The following is a 24,645-nucleotide window of genomic DNA, read 5'->3' as shown; positions in this document are numbered from 1 at the left end:
CAGTCAGAAGTCTATAGAAGGCTTCCTAGCAGCAGCTTCCCAGGGCCTGGCCATTCCTACAGGCCAAGAATTGGAGTGTGAAACGCTTCTGATCCTGAACTTTGAGCAGTAAAAAGGCCTAGATGTCTTTATCTCTTCTGGATACTCACTGCGGTGAATAGTAGATTCCATTGTAGTTGATGCAGTGGGACATAGCTCATGAGAATATTTTAATCACTTCTGCTAAACAAGTCCATTCTTTGTCAGTCATAATTCAATACGAGTCACCACTAGGCCTGTATCTTGATCTCTTATTATTGTGCTGGTGAGTCACTGACTGATGATATTTGCAGTGGCAAAATAATGGATGTCTTTGTTTTTCATCAAGTTCAAGGGCCTTTCATAAAAGTAACATTTTCTTCCCATAATAAGGTTCATTTGGTGTTTCCTTTTATCATTTTAATTTTTGCCCCTTAAATGGTCATCAATTCAGAAGTTATGCATGTTTGTTGCAAAAACTCAAATCTTATGGAAGTAAGCACAATGTAAATTAAAAGCCTCCTCAGAAGCCATTACACTTGCTCCTTTTTCTTTCCTTTCTAGAATATGAGGGGAAGCAGTCTTTTTTTTTTCCCCCAGGGGAGAGGCAGAGAGAGAGAACGAGAGAGAGAGACAGATGCAGAATCCAAAACAGGCTCCAGGCTCCAAGTTGTCAGCACAGAGCCCGATGTGGGACTTGAACTCACGAACTGCAAGATCAAGACCCAAGCCGAAGTCAGATGCATAGCCAACTGAACCACTCAGATGCCCCAAGAGGGAGCAGTTTTGATGGTATATACTTGCAGAAAATTTTCTATGAATTGACATACATGGTTTTCTTTATATAAATAGAACTCAGCCTAACATGGTATTATTCATATTTCCATTGTTTTTGTTATTATTGTTTGACTTGCTTTCTTCACTCCGTCTGAATCTCAAATCAGCACAGATGGATCTACTTTAAGTAACTGCAAGTAATACCTAGTACTACATGTGGGTATAAGATGTGTTGAAATATTCAGAGCTTAAAGCAACATTTTTATAAGGATTTTTAGAATAATATTACAAGGCTTGTGAGAAAACTAGTTTAGTTCAGATTTGGCATTTTGATCACGAGAGGGTATGACTTCATGGCAAGCCATAGACAGAGCAATGCATGTAAATGAGTTGCTGAACTAGCCTCATCATTTGACCACTCTGTGATTTAATGTCTTTATTGGTAAACTGGAATATTTGAGTTCAGAGTACTTCCCATAGTCCTGCCAGCCTGTATATATGCACAGCAATGGAATGTCCAGTTCTAGTAAAGAACTGTTCCTATTTGGCAAGTATCTAATGCCTATCTGTATTCAATAATTCAGGTAAACTAAGGGACAAAAATATGTTACCTGCCGTCCATGAAAGCTATTGACTGAAAGGTCATTTCTAGTTCCCCCTTGAATTTTCATCTCCAACAATAAATATTCTCCAAAAGCACTGGTGCCATTTTAAGATATCCACATCTTCAAAAACAGAGAGTTAACAACCTGGTAGAAATAGTGGCTAGAAGAATAGAATCAAGCAAACTATAAGGTGCTATGAATAACGTAAAGAAAGAATTTCCCTTTAGTTGTGGGGAAGACACACAGGAGATAAAAAACAAGAATAGAAAAAATTCATGGGAGCCACATATGGAAAAGCCAAATGATCCTGGCAGCAACTGTGGAATGGAATTAGTCTTCGGTCCCAGAGAAGATTGTTGCTCCCCCTTGTGGAAAGTGTAGAAAGTTACTGTCCTGATGGAGCAAAGCATTTCATCCTAGACACAAAATGCTATAGGATCTGCTTGGATTACAGTGACATACTGCTTTCCAGGGAAAAATAAAAGAAATATTCAAGAGGACTCGTCAAGTGATGATTCTGTCTCAGGTATAGACTTAACATCACCAAGAGAAAAATGCAGTTTAATCTGGAAGTTATATGTGGTAAATTCCATTTAATTGCATAGGAATCCATACATTTGAGGAATTATTTTCTTAAAAATATTGTACCTCTGTATTGCATCATTATGTATTCTCTTACTCTACTTTTCTTTATATAATTTATTACCATTTACATTGTGTGATTATGCATGTGTTTGTGCATCTGCTGGCTACAAATTGCATGAGGGTAGAGACTCACTTTTGCTCACTGCTCTAAGCTTAATTCCTAAGAGAGTGGTGAACATTTGATAAATATTTGTTGGCATATAAATAAATCTATGTTGATAGTAAAGAGACTTGAGTCAAGAAGAGCAATTAAGTGTTTATCAAGATAATAAAACTTGACCTCAAAGAGAGGAAGGAAAGAGAAAAGAGACATACATTATTTTGAGGAATGAACGAGACTTGGCAAATCAAGGACTGTGCCTGTCAGGAGACAAGGAGGAATCTATACTGGCTAAGATGTCAAGGTTACGGGGATAGGAGACTAATGGTAGTGTTACAGAAAACTGGGTGGTCAGTTGGGAAGTACGTTTTGGCTAGACAATAGGTTAAGCTCTTGACATAGTCCAAGTTGCTAAGGAACCATTAGAGATGTCCAATTATGGTCCAGGACACAGGCCAACCTTGTCCACCCAGCTTTAAAGAAGACATGATAGTTAAGCCATGGGCTTGGATTTCTGTGTGACAAACTCTAGGTGCAGTAAGGAAGAGAACAGAAGACTAAGCCTTAGAGCTATTTAAGCCTTCCTCAAAATTGACCTTAAGGACTGTGTGTGGCCCATTCATAATTTATACATTTATCTGCACAAGGTTGTTGAGTCCCAGCTATAAAGAAAGCATGCTATGATGGTTCTGGGGGACTCACAACCTAGTAGGGAAGACTAGCAAGAAGAAAAGACACACACATGACCCATTGAAATCAGTTAGCCACTCCAAGTCCAGCCAACTCTGAACCTACTGTTGCCAGATCTTATGATTTTTTAAGACAAGCTGATTTTTTATGTGAGAATTTCTAATACCTAAATATAGGACATTGATTAAAATGTGTGGACCAAACAAAACATTTTTGCTAGCTAGATATAATTGGTATCTAGGTCTACTGTAATCTCAACCAACAAGAGATTTTTCTATTTCCTTTATCTCTTACGTTGTACAATCTCAGTCAAGGATGCTTTCAGTCCCGTGAGGATCATATTTAATAATTTTGTATGGGGGGATGATTTGGGAAGGTCATTGTGTAGTGGAAGGTAGGATCACTCTTGTTAGTAGGTCAGCACTCACTTGTTCATGTATTTAACAAATGCTGATAGAGCTCATAATATGGGGCAGGAACTCACCATAAAATATGGTGATCAAATTAGGTAATCTGCATTTTGTTTAGACAAATTGCATCAGGTAGGAAAGGAATTCGGATCCTTACCAATGAAAGGAAGATGAACTTTAACAGCTAAAGTAGGTAACTACAGGATTATTCCGAAACCAGGGTTAGCAACAGACCACCCAAAATGTATTCTCCTTTGTAAGCAGAGCACAAATGAAAATAATTAAAATCCTAACAAGATGCCAACACAATTAAATGTTCACTGCTAATTCCACCATTTGCAGCCTTGTCCTTTTGGCTCAGTATTCCTCGCCAGGGAGGTGGACTGAAGAGGGTCTCGATTTTTAAAAGAGATGGGTTTAATCAAAATGTTTTTTAAAAATTGATTTAGGTCATAGATATCCTAGGCAAGCCACTTTTTAGTTTTTAAACCATGATAGTAAATATGTTTTTGGAGTTTCTTCCTGTCTATCGACCAAATAGCTGGATGTGTAGAAAGCATGACCACTCAACCAGCCACCAAGAAAGGCTCTTGTAGGATTTAAGTCCCCCCCCGCCCGCTGCTTCAGAGATAATTTCTCTCTTTGAGAGAAATTTTGTCCTGCTTACTTAAAAACATTAATGTACCAGGGGAAATGATGAATTGAATAAATTGACTTCCTCTTTAAACTAGTGTGATTCCCCTGACAGATAGAGAAGCACTTCTTACAGAAACACACATTATAGAAACAGACTGTATTCCTTCCTAAGTAGGAAGAAAAAGAGGGAATAGATTTTATAAAGAGCCTACTGTTAAACACAGGCAATTTGAAGCAGGAATAGTATTATTAAGAAATAGAATAGATTTTTTGAATGAAAATCTTAGAAAATTGAATATAGAATAATAAAGAGCCTCCTTCCAGGAATGGGTGAGTCCTTTTTAGAACAAATGAACTAGATATCTTCTTGAGTTTGTTTTCAACCTTTTAAATGGGTTCACTGTCTCAAGTAAATCTAGTCAAATCAGGTTTCAGGTCAAATCCAGACCTATTAATACAATCATAGTAATTACTTTGGGGGTCAAGCACTCTTTAAAATTATTTTTACAAAGAGCAGCTTTTATATTTATTTAAGAAAAAGTCAAGTATTCAATCCCTGCAATTTTAAGATGAAGGGTAAAAAATGAATTCTGGCTAACTAGTTCTGAAATATTTTAACAGTAATACAAAAATAAAGGTTTAAACTAAAAAAAATTAATCAGTAAGAGGAGATACTTGGAAGAAAATCTAGACCACATTTTCTTTAACTGAAGTATAGTTGACATACAATTTTATATTAGTTTCAGATACACAACATAGTGATTCAACAATTTTCTATATTATGAAATGCTCACTATGGTGGATGTAGTTACCATCTGTCACTCTTCATTTTTTATAGTTTTATTGACGATATTCCCTATGCTGCACTTTTCATTCCTAATTTATTTTATAACTGGAAATTTGTACCTCTTATCCCCTTCTATCTTGCCCATCGCCCACTTCCCTGTGACAACCGCCATTTTGTTTTCTGATTTTGTTTTCCTTGGGTTTTTTTCAGCCTGTTTCTGGTTTCCCTTGGTTTTTTTTTGCTTGTTTGTTTCTGTTTTTTACAAGTTTTTTTAAATCATACCATGATATAAGCTGAATAAGAAACACATGATAAATAAGTGGAAACTGTATTATGAGACTGTGAACTGAAAAAGAAGCTCAGTGTGTATAGAATTGTTTTTTTTTATTTGAGAATTTCAATCAGAGTTCTTTTTTTATTGTGGTAAAATACATATGACATAAAATTTTATTTTTGAGAGAGGGAGAGAGAGAGAGCATGAGCAGGTAAGGGTCAGAGAGAGAGGGAGATACAGAATCCGAAGCAGGCTCAAGGTTCTGAGCTGTCAGCACAGAGCCCGCATATGACATAAAATTTACCACTTTAGCCATTTCTAAGTTTACAATTCAGTGGCATTAAGTACATTCCACATGGTGTGCAACCGTCACAATCACCGTTCCCCAGAACTCTTTCATTTTGATAAACTGAAATTAATTTTGTAAACTATACTTTTTCAGTAAATAATAACTCCTCATTTGCCCCAGTGCCCAACCCCCTAGAAACTACCATTCTACTTTTCATCTCTATGAATCTGACTACTCCAGGCACCTCATATAAGTGAAACTACGCAATATTTGTCTTTTTGTGGCTGGGTTATTTCATTTAGTATGCTGTCTTCAACATTCATTCATATTGTGGCATACATTAGAATTTTCTTGTTTTCAAAGGCTAATACTCCATTACATATATATATATATATATATATATATATATATATATGTATATATATATATAATTTTGTTTATCCATTTTCCCACATGTGGAAACTTATGTTACTTCCATGTTTTGGTTTATAGAGAATAATGTTATGAACATGAGTTACAAATATCCATACAAATACCCACTTCTGATTATTTGGGTATATCCCTATGAGTGAATTTTTGGATTATGTTAAAGATAAAATCATTCTGGCACTTGTTAACCCAGTAAGAAAGACTTGATTCAGGATTATTGCAACAGGTGTCAAGACTATCACAATAGGAGAGAGAGAAAGGGTTCAATTCTGAATACAGCAAGGACAGATAAAGATTTAAGCCATTGAGCAGATTAAGAGGGTCAATAGATGGAAAATACTAAGAGGAGACATCAAGGGTAAGGGGATTCATGCTAAACTGACTTAGAATTCTTGTTGAAGGCTGACCACGTGATCAGTTGCCAATGGAGTGGGTGAACAACTTTAACAGATATCATGGATGAGAGATTCTGTCTTGCCTGAGTTAGCAGGATTCTTGCTACAACTGTAATAGGCTAAATGAAGACAAGGCCAAGGACAAGGCCTAGTCAAAAAGAAGGCTCAGAGAAGATGTGGAGAACACTTGCGCATTGTTTATGGAAATGCATACTGGTGCAGCTACTGTGGAAAACCATGAAGTTCTTCAAAAAATTAAAACTATCATATGATTTAGTAACCCACTATGAGGTATTTGCCCAAAGAATATGAAAACATTAATTCAGAATGATATATGCACCCCTTTGGTTTACTGCAGCATTATTTACAACAGAGGAATTATGGAATCAATCCAACTGTCCATGGGTGGAACACAAGATAAAGAAGATGTGATATGTACCACCGTGGAACATTAGCCATAAAAAAGAAGGAAATCTTACCATTTGCAACAACATGCATGGAACTAGAGATTATCATGCTAAGGGAAGTAAGTCAGTCAGTGAAAGACAAATACCACATGATTTCACTCAAAGTGGAATTTCATAAGAAGCAAACCAAAGAAACAAAAGAAAAAGGAGAAAACCCAAAACACAGAGTCTTAATATAGAGAACAAGCTGATGGTCACCAGAGGGGAGGTTGGGGGGGGATGATTGAAGCAGGTCATCACGGGAAGTGCTGAGTAACATACAGACTTGTGGAGTCACCATATTGCCGAAACTAACGTAACATTGTATGTTACCTATGCCAGAATTATTTTTTTTTAATTTAATAATAAAAAAGAGAGAAGGTTCAGAGGAGACTAATTATTATTTGGTCAAAAAGAGTCTTTTTCAATGAGATGCTCAGTTTCTTTAGGAACTTCTCTTCTGTCCTCCACAGCTGCCGGCACTGTTTTATATACCTGCCAGTGCTACACGGGAGTTCTAATTTCTCCACGACCTTGACCACACGTGCTATTTTCTGCAACCTTTGTTCTGCTCTTGTAATAGCAATCCTAATGGCTGTGAAGTGATGTCATATTGTTGTTTTGAGTTTCATACCTCTGACAATTAGTGCTATTGAGAATTTCTCGTGTGCTTTTTGGCCATTTGTCTTCTTTGGAGAAAGGTCCATCCAAGTCCTTTGTCCATCTTTTTATCTTAGGTTGTTTTTGTTGAGTTCGAGAAGTTATATATATATATATATATTCTGGATATTAATTCCTTGCCAGTCATGTGATTTGCAAATATTTTCTCCCATTAGTGAGTCCCATACAGTTAATGTTTCTCCCATACAGTTCATCAAAGTACTAAATTAACCAGAAAGTCACACTTCTACACTACCTGAGAGATCACTGTATGTTAATATCTGTATTCTGGGATTTTGAATATTAGATTCTAAAGTATACCTTATATGAACAGCTTCATATGGAATATTGCTGTGATGATGAAAACGTACTAGCTGATTGATTTTATTTCTTTGCCATGGTACCATGTGTTAGATATATTAGGTTAATAAACAGCATCACAGACCAATACATGTGATTGCAATTTATTTGTCAAGGCTGAAATGAGAAATTAAAAAGAAACCCACTAATGCAGCCTTCACTTTAAATGTGTGCAATTTTGATATGTAATTTCTCACACTGGTAATATGAAATTTATCAGAATGAACAATATTCTGCAGTGTTTGAAGGCAACTTCTTTGCTTTGTGGAAACTGAGACCAAGGAAAAAGGTTGGCATCATGCTGAATATGCAATAGACCAAGTGTTGTCTATCTGAGAGCAAAATTAATTGTGCAATTCCTGCACAGAAAATTAGATTTTCTAGGAATGAAGTAGGTGCAGTTAAATTAAAATTTATATTCTATTACATCCCAGTGAGATACAGAAGAAGAATACTGCCTTTCAGCCTGAATCATTATGAGGAAAGAAGTGTAGAAATTTGATAACACTTGATATTTTTAAGAAAAGAAAAAGTTTCTTGTGTTGTGAGATAAAAAAACCTTCCTTTCTCCACTCTATAAATTGTCCATTTTAAATGGATACATGATAAAATTCAACACGATTTTCTTTCTGTTTCTTAAAGTTTATTTATTTATTCAGAGAGCAAGGAAGAGAGAGACAGAGAGAGCGAACACGAGTGGTGGAGGGGAAGAGAGAGAATCCCAAGCAGGCTTCATGCTGTCAACGCCGAGCCCGATGCAGGGCTTGAACTCAGGAACCATGAGATCATGAACTGAACCAGTAAGAGTTGACGCTTAACTGAATGAGCCACCCAGGTGCCCCCTCGACACGCGATTTTCAATACTGCATTTCTCTGAGCACAGAGTAGTCACAATATTACTAATAATAGCAATATCAACTGTCATCAATTAAAAGCTTACTATAAACCAGGCACGTGACACATTTTTCTAGCTACCACAGCAAACTGCATATGAGAAAAGAAATGTAGGTTCAGAAAGAACAGGTGAGTTAGTCAGCCAGGACCATGGCCTTTCCTCTTCTATATCCTTTGACATTAGAAATCTTTTATTTCTTGTTGATCCCACATGTTTACCCCTTATGCATAACTGGACAAGCTACTTGATCACATTTGCATGCTCCCCACTAGGGATTATGACCTCATAGACAAGGGACACACTTTTCTCCTGCTGCCTGGAGGTCATATCAGAGTCGTTGGTCATGTCGGAGTATCAGTTCCATTTCCTGGGAAGGTTTGCAACCCACCAACTTGGTCTTGTCAAGTAAATGGTAAAGGTTCTATCATTTACAATCGGAATAACACAAATAATAGTATAATAGATAAAACAAGTAAATAAGTATATTAAGTATAGAAATGGACATATGGATTAAAAAGTGTGACTTGTAAAAGCATGATTTAAAAATCAGAAGTAGATTTACCATCTTAAAATGAATGGAATGACACATGCTCGTTGTAAACAAGTTTGATCAATACAGCAAAGTGTGAAGACGTAAGTATTTCCTCCAATTCCTTTGTGAACAGATAAGAAAAGCCTTCCAGATATCATGTCTTTATGAATGTGTGTGTGTGTTTGGTTGTGTACCTATAATTGTATAGAGATAATTTCTTCCTATGCAGGTGGTGTGGTGTCTGGTTTTGTACTTAGCAATATGGCATAGACCTCTTCCGTGGCTATAAATAGTGAGTTACTACTATACTTTCTGGGGATGCAAAGTACTCCTCATATAAAATGTTATACTGAAGAAAATTTAGGTGATTTCAAAATTTTCACTGTCATAATGTTATGATGAGCGTCTTTGTGCAGATATTTTAAGTCCTTGGCTGATTATCTCTTTATGATAAATCCCAAGCCATTGGCTGTCTGGGTCCAAGGATAGAAGCATGATGCTGCAGCATATAACCATAAGCCGCTCTGTTAGGAAAGTAGAAATGTGCTATTAGCTACTTTGACTGCTTTGCCACACTTTATACACAAAGACTTGTAATATGTGATATATAAGCCCCCTTTTATACTTCTCGGTGATATCTTCTTGAATAGTTATTGGGTTTTAATGAACAAAGTGGGGCTCTTCTAAGGCTACATGGTCCTTTTTTGCTGATGACACCCAGTTGTCTCACACAGGCGCCAACTACAACTGCCTTTGTGAACCACAGCCATCAACTGGCCTCAGAGGTCTCCAATAGGAGTCCAGTGATCTGCCAACAGACTGTAAACACTTGCTCAGCTAGGGCATATCAGACTCTAACAGAGATTGCGGGCTGATAAAATGATTTGTGGAATCCTTAGTTCTTGATCTCCTACTTAAATTGAAATATCAAATTTCTGGGGTGCCTGGGTGGCTCAGTCATTTGAGCGTCCGACTTTAGCTCAAGTCATGATCTTACAGTTGATGGGTTCGAGCCCGCGTCTGGCTCTGTGCTGACAGCTCAGAGCCTGGAGTCTGCTTCCAATTCTGTGTTTCCCTCTCTCTCTGTCTCCACCCCTGCTCATGATCTGTCTCTCTCTGTTTCTCAAAAATAAATAAATGTTAAAAAATTAATTTAAAAAATACCATTTCTGCACTACTAATATCCTATGTACATCCTTCCAAGAAGGCATTCTTCCAAGGAGTCCGGACTGGGTATCAAAATAGAAGCATAAAGCTCATATTTTAGTGCTTCTTTTTCCTATATCTGGTAGTCTTCAAATGGTTGTCATGAAGTTAATCTTTCGTCATTCCCTGTGCTGATTGTTACCAGGAAGGAAATGGTTGGATCGTTGCAGGAGCAAAGAAGCTCAGGCACACGCCATCTGCTCTATTCATCCACGGATGGTTACTGTTAGCTTGTTCACCAAACTCCATTTCATTTATCAAAATGGGTAGCAAATCAATTTAATTCTATATTATATGCATACCTAGAAAAGAGATTTAAGCTACTTTTCTGGGAAAGTGCCAATGTAGGGGGTCTGCATTTGAGACTTCTTGGATACCTCTCACTCACTGTCAAGAACACTGCTGTGTGTGTATGTGGGTGGTCTTGGGTGCCTGAAGGGGTAATCAGATTGAGGGGCAATGTTAAGGGGCACCTGGGTGGCTTAGTCGGTTAAGCGTCCGACTTCGGCCAGGTCATGATTGCATGGTTTGTAAGTTTGAGACCCGCATTGGGCTCTGTGCTGACTGCTCAGAGCCTGGAGCCTGCTTCGGATTCTGTGTCTCCCTCTCTCACTGCCCCTCCACCGCTCATGATCTCTCACTCTCTCTCTCTCTCTCTCTCTCTCTCTCTCTCTCAAAAAATGAATAAATACTAAAAAATATTTTTAAATGTACTGTAAGTCTTCTGTACCGATACAGACATTTGTATTTGAAGAACTGTGGCTTTTATGATTGTAATTTTGATAAGACAAAAAGGGAAGCATTAAGTAAAGATTCTAGTTTTTAAAAGAAGTAATGGCAAGTCTTCTTAATAACACTTTGTCTAGAAAATATCTTCCTATTTTAAACTTTGAATGCAAGATGAATAATCCTCCTGGTATGATAGGAGCCCAGACCTGCATAGCAGAGCTGACTTCAGGAAACAATCAGTTTATAAAAATGCTAAATATCCCTACATGGTCAGGATTGACCTAAAGTTATATGCACTCTGTCACAAATTCCAATGTAGTTGTTTTTGATTGAGTTCCCTGGAAAGATTCTGAATGGAAAGTTCTACATATGAGTCTTGTAGAGGAGAACCACCAGAAGATACATTTGCAAAGAATTAAGGAAAACAGATTTGGGCAAAGGGAAACTTGAACCATAATGTATGTGTAGCTGGACCAACATCTCAGTGGATCCTTTGCGGCTGTCCTGAAGCGAGTCAAGGTAGCAGGGTGTCTGTCTACATGAGCCAGTCTCTAGCTGCAGCCTCCTGGAAGAGAGGGAAGCCCAGAGCTAGGGAATTTCCTGAAACCAATGGCAAAATTGTCTGGAGAGCTATCATCAGCAGAAATTCCCCAATGACTGTTGAGATGTGGGTGTTGACCCTGAGGAGCAGATCCGGGCTCTACAGTATCCACTGCAACAATCAAGAAAGAAAAGAGAGCAGCAAGAGCAGGTTCATAGAACCAAATGTGTTCAGAAGATTAAAGGGGCATTTTTCAGGTCTACCATGTGGAGTTTAAGGACATACCAGGCCAAGGGATAGTAAAAACTAGAGATGTAGGGAAAAACCTTTGGATGTATGAAGAATTCTGAGTCACAACACACACACATGTTGAGCATTTCCTATCTTCTAGACAAAAATCTTAGGTGAAGGTGACAAAGAGAAAACAGACATAACACAAAACATAGGGAGTAAATAGCAACAGGTGACACTGGAAAAACGGATGAGAGGATGTCACAGATGGTATTGAATGGCATGCACTCTGTCAGGTAGACCAGAAGTTAATGAAATAATACGATCTCGTTCATCGACCTGGAAGCTGATTAGACCATTGGAGCAGGACCTGGTTTGGGAGAGATGGGAGACAAGACCCTCTTCATGAGGAGCGCCAGACAGTGTGAATTACACTCCCCGTATCCAGCCTGCTTTCATTTTGTTTGTACAGCTGAGCCTTCTTTTCTTTGCAGTGACAGCATGGGAAGTCAAATACTTACTGTCTCAGCTTCTCTTACAATAATGAGACTTAAGCAGATGTCCGCTGGTGGGTTTTGGGAAACGTGTCGTTTCTTCAGTGTTAGAATGGTACAGGAGAGGTTGACATGGCAGTGCCCCTTGTTGTTCTGAATACAGATGTGATGGTTATAGATGCAATAGCCTTATATCAACCAAAAGAAAAGGACCAGAGTGGTGGAGATATCACCCTAACTTTCATGGAGCTGCGGAACCACTGGAAACGGCCACTTACCTTTACACAATCTGTTGTGTCAGAAATATAAATCCTCTACATTGAAGTCACTTCAAAGTTTTTGTTGTTCTTACTGGCTGATAAATGCAGTCTTGGCTAATATAGAAAGCTGTTACAATAGTTGAGAAAAGATTTAAAGGGACCAGATCTAGTTACAGCAATGGTGAATAAAATTTTGTAGCTTCTCTGTGCCTCAGTATTAATCATTTGTCAGACAGAAAAAATAGCAGTTCGTCTGATCATGTTTATAAGAAATAACTGCAATAATACATAAAGATCTTTAAAATACCTATTTTTTGTAAGCTGACAATAAGCATTAACTGCCACAATTATTATTTTGGAATGGATGTTCCTCTCAACTAATGGGAATATAAGGTAATTCTCATTATCCTCCCCTAACCTTTTAATTAGCACATCATCAAGCAACTATTTTCAATTGTCTATAATATGGGTATGTGCACAAGGAATTTGATACGGCTACATAATGTTTATACATTAATCCAATGTGGGGTTAATTATATTAGAGAAGGTGAAAATTCATGGAAACACATTAGGAGTAAAAGTATTTTGCTTTGTTTTTTCAGTAGCTAAATAATGATATGATTAAATGCCAATTAATACACCTTCTGCCAGTGGGTCAGGAAAACTGTATGGTTTGGGAGACCTTGTTGGATTTTTTAGCATATGACTTTTAGGGTTTGGATATTTAGAAATCTATGACATTTTGTGAATATGAATATGTAACTCAGAGCCTGAAGGTTACTTTTGAGGGAATATGTCAGGTTTAGCATTCAGTTTGGGGGCTTCCTTTCTCACCTATATGAGAAAGTACTGGCTAGGAATGAGCATTCTTACACATTTTTATTAAAAGCTGACCTCAAGGGGTGCCTGGGAGGCTCAGTCAGTTGAGTGGCTGACTTTGGCTCAGGTTATGACCTCATGATCTGGTTGCTCAAGCCCCGCATCAGGTTCTGCTCTGACAGCTTGGAGCCTGGAGCCTGCTTCGGATTCTGTGTCTCCCTCTCTCTCTCTGTCCCCTTCTACACTCATGTTCTGTCTCTCTGTCTCTCGTCTCTCCCTCTTTCAAAACTAAATAATCATTTTTTAAAAACTGGCCTCGAAAAATAAGTGACCTTGGGGCACCTGAGTGGCTCAGTTGGTTAAGCATCTGATTTCAGCTCAGGTCATGACCTCACAGCTTGTGAGTTTGAGCCCCACATTGGGCTCTGTGCTGACAGCTCAGAGCCTGGAGCCTGCTTCAGATTCTGTGTCCCCCTCTCTCTCTCTGACCCTCCCTGGCCCTTGCTCTATCTCTCTGTCTCTCAGAAATAAACAAAGATTATTATATTAAAAGAAAGAAAAAATAAGTGACATTGAAATTTCTAATATTTACTTAGCCCCAAATTTCAAAGCTTAAAAAAAAACTCTATTATGTATTAATTTGTGAATATCTTGGCAGAAAGATGTCCCTAAACCACAGAATGTTTACCTTGTCACAAGTAGAAAAAAGCAGCCTTTAGGTAGAAAACTGGTCTTCATCCAGGTTGGGGAAAAGCGCCTTAACACAGGAATATTTTCTCGAACCAAAGTTACGAATATCATACTCAGAAATTAACCATTTGAATTGTGGAAATACAAATCTGTCTGGTTTGTAAAAACTCCCAAGAGCCTTCCCAACCCACCTGAGAAAGAGAACCTACGTTTCCTGGGTTTTTTATTTCAGTCATCTTCCCACACCCACCCTGCCACATTCTCCTGGTTTCCGGAACCTCACAGCAACGCAATGCCTCTGTTTCCTCTTCTTTCTTCCTCCCTGACCCTTGCCTCTCTGCTACAGGTCTTTCAACCTACCCCACTTGTCACCAGCAATTTAAAAATGATTATTAGTCTTTACATTCTCTCTGTCCTGCCCTGAATTTTTCCAAGATTAATTTCCACCCTACCCTCTTATTGGAACCCATTGTTCCAGATGTGGCCCCTTTCCCATCACCCACTGAATTTTCCAGGCTTCTGAGGCTCAACTCTGCTTGCAGGGACCTTTCCAACCCTCCCTCTAGCTCTCAAATGCCCTAACCCAGCTCTTGGCCCCTCTCCACACAGATCCACCCTCCATCTCTCTTCCTGGAATGTTCTCCCCAGCCTTTCCCTGGGCTTGCTGTTGCCGCTGTGACCAGATTGCTCCTGTTTCCTAGGATACACCGGGCTTTCCTCAAAACCTTCTCTGTCTTTTGATTCCTCTGCCAGATTCCTCACGCTGATGGGCAAGATTTCCGGGCACAGGTGAGCCTTCCAAACTGCACTGTGATTTGGCTGAATGGATTTGTTGATCTCCTTAGCAGGTTGTTTTCCCCTAAAAGGGGTCCTCAACCTAGAATGCCCTTTAGTCACAGAAGGGCTTTTGAAAATGCACCCCAAGCTGAGTGGGATGTGGACATTGCTGGGGCTTAACCGCCCCAGAGGGAGCTCTAATGTGCATGTTCAGGTTTGAGAATCACTCCAAAATCTTCAACATACACATGCCCATCCACCTGGCTCTTCTCTAAGGAGGTAGAGTTCACCTTGAACGTTTGATGGTGTAGTAGCCCACCTTTAGGAAGCTTCACGGCCCCTGTCCTCAGCCCTGGTTCACCCCAAAACAATAGGAACAGAATGTGCCTTCAGAGCTTTCCAAGACAGTTGCATGGAAAGTTGGCAATGTGTCCAGGCTTGGTAAACTGCTGAAGAGAATTTGATAAAAGAAACTGGAAGGGCCCAGGCTGAAAAAGAATTCAGGGTGATCACGGAACAGTTACTTACGTTTTTCAATGAATTGCTAGCTGCCCTGGAAACGGGCAAAATAACATTGCTGGGCAGTTAACCTCGTGCATCACCCCTGAACTTCTGCCCCCGCGTCCCTTCTAGCTTTGATTGCTGAAGGCTGGAGCTGGCCTTTGAAGTCTTCCAGCCTGAAGGGACCATTTTACAGATGAAAAAACTGAGGCCAAAAGAGATCATAATTTAACGTGAGATTCATAGCTAATTAGGGGAAGAAAGAGTCAGTCATCTTTCTGAGCATCCGGTGTTCTTTCAGGAACACCAACTTCTCACTGTTTAGTAACCTGCTTTGGAAATGCTGCTGAGAATTCCCAATGTATGAAACTGAATTTGTGAAAAAGCAAGCCCTAGAGGTAATCAGCGATTTGTTGTTAAACTCAAAAAACACAGGAGATAAATGGGAAAAATGGCTCTCTCTCTGCAAGCCTCTCTGTCGCGGGATGATACATTACCTCACAGAGGTATGAATTGGAAAAGACAGTGCAGATTAAGTGCTTTGTTCTGGATCTGTCACAGAGGAAGAGGACAATAAACGGTTGTAGGAACAGGAGGGGTTTTGCAAAATCAGCCAGTTGCAAAGCAGAAACAATGATCTCACTGCGTTCTTTCTGAATGAGGACAAAAAGGAAGTTTTGCAAATTGTAGCTGTTGCATTGATTAGGGACTCCTTTGTCTCTTGTTAGTTTCAATGCATATTTGGGTTCTTTTTACCTCGCCTCCCCCCCCCCATTAAAAAAGAAGTGGATCTTGCTATGCCTGTGTGGCTCAGTCAGTTAGGCATAGGATTCTTGAGTTCACCTCTGTCACGATCTCACGGGTTCAAGAGTTTGAGCCCCACATCGGTCTTCATGCTGACAGCATGGAACCTGCTTGGAATTCTCTCTCTCCCTTTCTCTGCTCCTGCCCTGCTCATGCTCGCTTGCTCTCTCTCTCTCTCTCTCTCTCTCTCTCTCTCTCTCTCAAAATAAATAAATAAAACTTAAAAAAATTTTTTTAATAAGTTGAGGGGTGCCTGGGTGGCTCAGTTGGTTGAACGTCTGACTTTGGCTCAGGTCATGATCTCATGTTTCATGGGTTCACCTGGGCTCTGTGCTGATAGCTCAGAGCCTGGAGCCTGCTTCAGCTTCTGTGTCTCCCTCTCTCTCTGCCCTGCCCCCCCAAAATAAATAAACATTAAAAAATTATAATAAGTTGATCTCTAGCTTTTAGCTGCAGTTTAGCTCTCAGGAAACGGTGCCAGCCAACCTGGTATAGTTAGCCACATTTTATCTGTGAACTTGGAAAGATCCAACAACCAAACAAAATAGGTAACAAAGGGTTTGCCTGTATATTTAGAGTGGGGGCTTTAAGATAAACATAAATGTACTGGTTTTTACCACCCTGTCACTCTCCTCTGAACTGGAAGACAAATTCATTGCTGCTTTTAGAAGCCTTCTCAGTTGACTAAGGCACTTTACATTTTTTAAGTTTAGAAGAAACCAAGTGCTGGCTTTTTCAGAAATCGAAGAGAAATGGATATTAACCTTGATCAGTGAGGATACTGCCCATCAATGTTATTTGTCTCAGTAATTTGAGAAGCGCGAACAGTTTCACTGCTTTCTTTCCAGTGAGAAGAGGTTTGTATTCTCTTGCTAGTTACCATAAAATTAAATAGCTAATAAAAATATTCCACATTTTGGGGCACCTGAGTGGCTCAGGTCATGATCTCGTGGTTTGTGAGTTTGAGTCCTGTATCGGGCTCTGTGCTGACGGCTCAGAGCCTGGAGCCAACTTTCTATTCTGTCTCCCTCTCTCTGCCCCTCCTCTGCTCACACTCTGTCTCTTTCTCTCAAAAATAAATAAATCTTTAAAAAAATATTCTGCATGTCTTTTGTTTTGTTAGGATCCTCTTGGTTGCAAATAACAGAAAGCAATCTTAGCTGTTTAAGCAGGAAAGGATTTGATTTGAGGACAAGGTCTTATGAACGTACTGGAGGCAGTGGGTGCAAGCTCATGACGTATTTGTGTTTTTAATTTTTCAGACCTGCTTTCACCAGTTTCTCAAAGCCTCCTGGTGGGTGAAAAGTCGCCAAATCCTATCTTTGGTCTTAAAGTTTATAGATCTAGCTGCTCAGAGAGAGGGTGAACTTTCACAGTCTCAGTTCCGTATTCCTAAGGAAAGTTCTTCTTGGGTCAGTAGCCCATCCTTGGACCAATCACCAGTGTCTATGTGGTGGGTCATGGAGCAGAAAGATAGGTTCAGAAAATCGCCTTTACAAGCAGGCTGCGAAGTCCGAGGATGGGCTAGGCAAACAACCAATTAGATATCCACTAAATGGCTTATAATTCACCAAGTACATTTTAATAATAATTGAATTTGGATCTCAAATGATGACAGATGGCTCTGTATGCAATTCTCGATAGCACTTTCCACATTATTATTTTATTTTTGTTGGTAAAAAGAAAGTTTGTTTTATATTTTTAGTGCCTGACTTGGGGTGGGGGGAGTTTCAATTGATGGTTGTTCAAAGAAAGTATGACTGGGGTATCTGGGTGGCTCAGTCGGTTAAGCATCTGACTTCAGCTCAGGTCATGATCTCACGGTTTGTGGGTTCAAGCCCCGTGTCGGGCTCTGTGCTGACAACTAGCACAGAGCCTGGAGCCTGCTTCGGATTCTGTGTCTCTGTCTCTCTCTGACCCTCCCCTGCTCGCACTGTCTCTCTCTGTCTCTCAAAAATAAATAAAAAGCATAAATTTTTTTCAAAGAAAGTATGACTAATTCTGCGGGATGCTTAGATGACAAAACTGAAAGGCACTTAGGTTAAGTGACAAGACAAAGGTCCTCCAGGTGATGAATCAGCTTCTATAATCTCTAGCTCTTTCCCAACAATCAAACAGTCTTCTACATTGAACTGTCCTCTTCTTCTATCATATCAGTGACTGACACAGAAGTGTTTGGGCTGGTCATTAGAATTGGGACAAAGACATAGTGCATTTCACGAGGATCTGATTTTGCTGTCTTAGTGTATCTGTTAAGGGTGACTTTCCACTAACTACAAAGCGTCCGTATTCTTCTTCTAAATGTTGAAAGAGAGAAAGAATACGTAGTCTCTGCCTAGGATAGAAAAAATTAGGTTTATGCTCTTATCTTTTTAGTGTTTTCTTTCTGAAAACGATCTCCCAGTGATATAACGACCACTCCTGGAGAGGTGCCCACTGGTATCATGACTTTGGCAATGGTTCTGTTTTTGTAAGAGCATTCAAGAGCAAGCGGAGAAAGCAGGTGTCTCCTCCTGGTTCATGGTCCTTCCCTGTCATAGGGAATCTTCTGCAGCATGGAAAATATCCTTACTTTACATTCATGGAAATGAGAAAGAAATACAAAGATGTCGTTCTCATCAAACTTGGCATGGTGCCTGTCCTGGTAGTGAATGGGATGACAATGGTGAGGCAAGCCCTACCTCCAGGATGGGCCACGTTCTGCAGACCAACCCAATGTGCACCCATTTTTTTTTGCTGGCAGATAATAGAGTCTTTCATTTTTAATTATGGAGAGAGTTGGAAGCTTGATTAGAAAGTTGCCTCTAATGCTTTATGGACGTTTATCAAAACAGAAGAAAAATCCTCCACTGCCTTTGCTTACTTTAGCATCAGGTCATCATGAAGTTTCTGAGCTGGTAAAAGTCTTGGCAGAGTTGACTTCCAAGAATGGTGGCTTTGCCCCTAGAAGGGTTATCACACGTGTAATGGCCAGCATTCTCTGTGCCCTTTGCTTTAGCAGGAGATGTGACCACAGTGATGAAGAGTTTCCTAGAATAGATAAAATGACCACTTACTCAAGGTCTACAGTGAAGTTAATCATGCTGATTTCATACCATGTTTCCATTACCTTCCACTATGAATTCTAAGTGCACCCCAGGAGTTTTATCAGGCCCCGAATCAGTTTATTGCACTATGTGATCATCTTACTACATATGATAATGTAAGGATCTAAATTCACACCAGGATAAGGGTTTTGGTGAAAAGTAAATGATAATGGTGAGATCACTGAGTACCCAGAAAGTTGTATGCATTCTTCCTTGGTTTGTCCACTTGAATTTTCCTATAGTGAACCTTACACAAACTATGAGTAAATTGGAGGCTTAGTCAGTGAGTCCATAAGGCAGTACTACTTAGTTCTTGTGTAGGGACCTAAGAAGAGCTCTGAATTCTTTGTGAACTCAGAAAAATTTCCCAGTTGGGTGGCTAAGGCACATACTTAAATTATGACTCTACAATTGGCTGATTAATGATGACCAGCAATGGAGATGAGTTCTTTGAAAAAAAAAATAACTACTGATTTAGTTTCTCCCATTTTACATCTGAAACAATGAGGTCTCAGACTTAAAATTATCAGCATATCATTTCAGAAAGTGACTTAAATAGTTACAAAGATTATTCAACAGGGAGCTTCCAATTCACTCTCATACTCTACTTGAGCTGCCCGACTATATAGAAATAAATTTTGAGATCATAATACAGGCAGAAGTGGATTTTTCTTGTGAGTCAGTGAAATCTTGTTTGACCCAATCTGATGGTCCACAGAAGAGCAAAATATCTCTTAAAATATGTATGTATTAGAAAGAAACATAGTTCTCAGGGTCCGATTTGCTAAGTAGAGGGCATCAGGGGGGAAAAAAGGTAAAAAGGTAGATAATTGAGCAAATGAAGAGGTGTGAGGAGTAAAGTCCTTCCAGTTAAAAGAAGAGACAGAAACAATCTGTTTCCAGGTACCAGCCAGAATTCTAGATCAGGTACAGTAAGTTAAAGAGTTTCTACATTTATCATATATTTTTCTTCTATTCCTTAATTTGCTTCAGCCCCGTCTCTTTCTGCATGGTGGTAACAGTAAAATCCTTACAATGGATTTGAAAATCTCTTATTGTAACATTTTGTCTAGAAATTTCTCTGAAGTAAGTTAACCTCTACTTTAAATGTGCTTCCAAACACAGGTGCTCTTTTTTTTTTTATGATTGAAATACACTTTAAGGAGAAGATTGAGTTTGGTAACGTTTCTATTTTACACTCTCAAGATTGAGTGCCGCCATTGAGAAGCAAAATTGGTGGCAGGTTTACAATGATATACTTATATTCCTTATAGTCCCAAGCTAATTAGGTTCATTCAGGTCATATGGTGCTATCACTCTTCTGCTATGAGATGCACATGTGATGTGGAATGTAGTTGGAGATAAATAATCATGTTAAGGTTTAACTCTTCAGGTTAATGCATGCCACAATGAATATGCTGCCCCCAAAACAGCCATTTTAAATGGTGTTGAAATCATAAGAATTGTGAATGAGCTCTTTGGAGCTGGTAGTAGGTAGGAGTATTTGTCAGTATGAAAGGCAAATAAAGATTAATTGTGATTTTTTTGTCATCCACTGTTCACAATTTAGAGCCCTTTTTCAACGCTGGCCATTTCATACAGTTGATCTCACTCTGTATAAACAATTTGGTATTCCACCTTTCCCCCAAGTCATTCAGAAAAACTGTATGTTCAACTCAGGAGCAGAGACTTGAGTTAACATAATTTCTAGTTCTTGTGCATTATATGTTCATGCCTGTGTTTTCTGGTTGGTTTATCACACTTCCCACTTCCAAGACTTTCCCCAACCCACTGGCATTTATTCTTAACCTGTTCAAAATGTTTTCGTTTGTTTCATGCATTCTTTATTTTATTTTATTAACATTTATCATTTCTGAGGGGCAGAATGAGAGTGCAAGGGGAGGGTCAGAGAGACAGAGAGAGAGAGACAGAGACAGAGACAGAGACAGAGACAGAGAGAGACAGAGAGAGAGAATATGAAACAGGCTCCAGGTTCTGAGCTGTCAGCACAAAGTCTGATGCAGGGCTTGAACTCAAACTTGGGGCCAGCGGGCAGAGCCACCCAGGGGCCCTGTTTTATGCATTCTTATAGAATAGGCTTTCTATTGCCATGTATTACCATATAGTCTTATATTATCATCAACTTTAATTTATGTAAATGCCCTTGTTATTTACATTTCAATCTTTTTCTAACTTTTTTAAGAAGCTCTATATATCTAATACGTAAATATGATTGCCAGGTGTATTTCTAATCTGTTGCTTCGCATGGTTACATAATACTCCATGGTGTGCACCTCCCTCCTCACACTTTGCCCATCTGCCATCTTGGGAATGAACACCGGCATTATTTGCAACTTTCAGCCTGCACGGGTAATGCTGGTATTGAATATCTCGCTAATGCTAAAATGACCATCTTTATACATCAGTTTTTGCTTCTTTATGAATTATAGCCTTATGCTAAGAAGCAAACTTTCTGGGTCATCTAATAAAATGATTCTTGAGTTTTTCATACAGAGTATCAATAGCCTTTTCAGAAGGATTGTATTAGTTTATACTGTTACCTTACTACTATCATTCTTAAATTTCATAGTTTTTAAAATCATTCCTACCTACCAAATTTCTTATAAGTTCTGTTAGGTACTAGAGTGTAGGAAGCAAATTCTCTTAACATTACAACAAAGAATACTAAAGATGTTTCAGTAGTTTAATTTAAAAATGTTTATTTTTGAAAGAGAGAAACACACATGGAGTGTGATCAGGGGAGCAGAGAGAGAAGAAGACAGAATCTGAAGCAGGCTCCAGGCTCAGAGCTGTCAGCACAGAACCCGACATGGGGCTCGAACTCAGGATCTGCGAAATCAAGACCTGAGCCAAAAGGGGATGCTTAACTGACTGAGCCACACAGGTACCCAGTTTAATTTTAGATGTAATATTCTTCAGATTCATTTCTTCCTTTCTTCTTTCTACTATACTTATTGGCAATTTGGTTTATTTTTCTCTAGGGTCTACGCAATTATGTTCCTGAATATTCTTTGCAAATAGAAGTATTTGTTTTGATGTGCATTATTTTTCTTTATGCAAATAGACTTCCCCACGCAGCTATATATACTTACTATTTTGATCTTGATTTAAATTTGATGGATATATATATATATATATGTATATATGATCATGCTGTACTTAGAATTTCTTCTGCCAACTATCTGATGTTAAATATTAATGTTAGCGTTTGGGAGGATTTTTTAAAAAGTCTGAACACCACTGCATACTGTAAGCTGGGTGTGTGGGTGTGTAATTAACATGTCAAGTGGGCTTTATTTTCATCTTAATTCGATGAGATGACATCTGAATATGTTTCAGAAATACATAATACTGCCAAGATCCTGAGGTAAGCAACAAATACAAAACTATGGAAGATTACAGCAATGCATAGACACAGAATACTGAACACAAGGTACCATTAGATGTGCTCAATGCAGTTAAAAAGGATTTGAATGAAATATGTGCAAAACAAAGAGTGTTCAGCTTAATGCATTCCTGTATAAACCATTTATTCCCTGAACAAATATATTTGTTAGAACTTGTATTTTGAATTCCAAGAAGAGTAATTATGAAAATTAATAAAACATAAACTTCCACAAATGTGTGCTCCCTTGCTAGTGATATGAGGTAAAATACCTTATTCAAAGAAAATAGTGGGCTCTAAAACATATTTTGTGGACAAAATTTGTGAGCTCACAATGTGTTTCTTCAGATCTACTGTATTATTAGCATTTATATTTCTGTGTTTGACTTTTCAAATGGTCACAAAGATAGTTTGATTTCTCCTTTAGGTCTAGTCAGGCTCTCCCAAAACCATTTATTATGAGTTCAATGTTTAGATACTCTACCAGGATGGATAAAAGGTTGCTTAACATGTGATATAAAAGGCAAAATCACAATGATCAAAATATAAATCCTGTTATTTCTCCAGATATACTTAGGTCTTGGATATGATGTTCATAGTTCTGAAATGTGCAATGTCAGTGTTTCTTGTGAAGTATTCTTGACTTGCTCTCTTCTCTTTAGCTAGAGAATGGAGTCACATTGGAACATTACACTGTTCTCTAATATAGACTACATGGGCAGCAAGTTCATTTGGGTGACTTACTCTTAGGATAGTTTCTTGCACTGTGAAGTCATGTTAGAAATTTCAGGAGCTGGAAACAGTAGGAGCTCCTGGCTCACTCGAAGAGATTGCTCTGTTCAGGAGATGTGGAACAGGGTGTGATAAGGGAAGCTTGGAGGAGTTTAACTCCCCCCTGCAGCTCTGTCAGGTGCATTTCTTGTGCATCTTGTGATGCAAGCTGTTTAGGGAACAAAGGGTTGGTTACTTCTCAATGCCTTGGAGCTTCAGACTTGAATTCAGGGACTGGCTTTGTCCCTTGTGTGACCCTGTAAAATTTTTAACCATTTCCACATATTTTAAATTTTTGTGTTTACCTATTTCTTAATGTTTATTTATTTTTGAGAGAGAGAGAGAGAGAGAGAGAGAGAGAGAGAGAGAGAGAACACGAGTGGGGGAGGAGCAGTGAGAGGAGGACAGAGGATACAAAGCAGGCTCTGCCCTGACATCAGGGAGTCCAGTGCAGGGCTCCATGAACCTTGAGATCATGACCTGAGTTGAAGTTCAGCTCCACCGACTGAGCCACCCAGTTGCCCCACCCTATCTCTTCTTTAAAGTGAAGCTAATTACAGGCCCCCACCCCCACTCTGATGCCAGTTCAGTAAGTGGTCAAGGTCTAGTACCTTCGTCCTCATCCGTGTTGGTGTTATTATTATGAAAACCTGGAAATAAAATATTGATGTCGAACCACAGTTTTGCTACTAGATTTTTGTAAAATTTAGTACAAAACAAATAACATTATTAATTTTGATACTAGGTCAACATAGAGGTGAATTTATAATTTGAACAGTCTTACAATTGGAAATGCCTTTTGAATGTGGCATTTGTGAGATTTTCAAGAACTGACCCCATCCTTTGATGTCATGTTGAAGGTCCCCTTGAGAAAAAGATCAAATCTGACATTCAGCTAGTTACATATCTAGCTGATGTAAAGATGATGTCCAAAATGGAGATCCGCTGTTTAAAGCATGAATGTAAAACCGTTAAAAGTATGCTACAAATTAGTATTAACAAAACTGAAGGGACTTAGACCCTCATTATGTGCTCATACTAACCCATCGTCTTTGGAGCCAGACAAGTTCAAGTCCTGGTTCTGTCTCTTTTGAGTCATCACCTTGAGCAAGGCCTATAATGAGGCAACATTTTCTCTTCAGTAAAATGAGAATAATTTATATACCTTGAAAATATGTATTACGAGTTACAGAAAAGAAAATATATATAGCCTGGAACAGACAAACATTAAAAAATTACTTGTGATTATAATTATTATTGCTGCATACACCATAGTCATTATTTTTATCATAATAGTAGCATTTATTTTGTAGTGAAATATATTTCACTTATCTTGTAAGTAACAGCTATACATTTTTAGTTTTTAATTTTATTTTTAATTG

This window comes from Suricata suricatta, chromosome 13 (assembly GCF_006229205.1).
Source record: "Suricata suricatta isolate VVHF042 chromosome 13, meerkat_22Aug2017_6uvM2_HiC, whole genome shotgun sequence".
NCBI classification, from domain to species: Eukaryota; Metazoa; Chordata; class Mammalia; order Carnivora; family Herpestidae; genus Suricata; species Suricata suricatta.
This window is presented reverse-complemented; position numbering follows the sequence as displayed.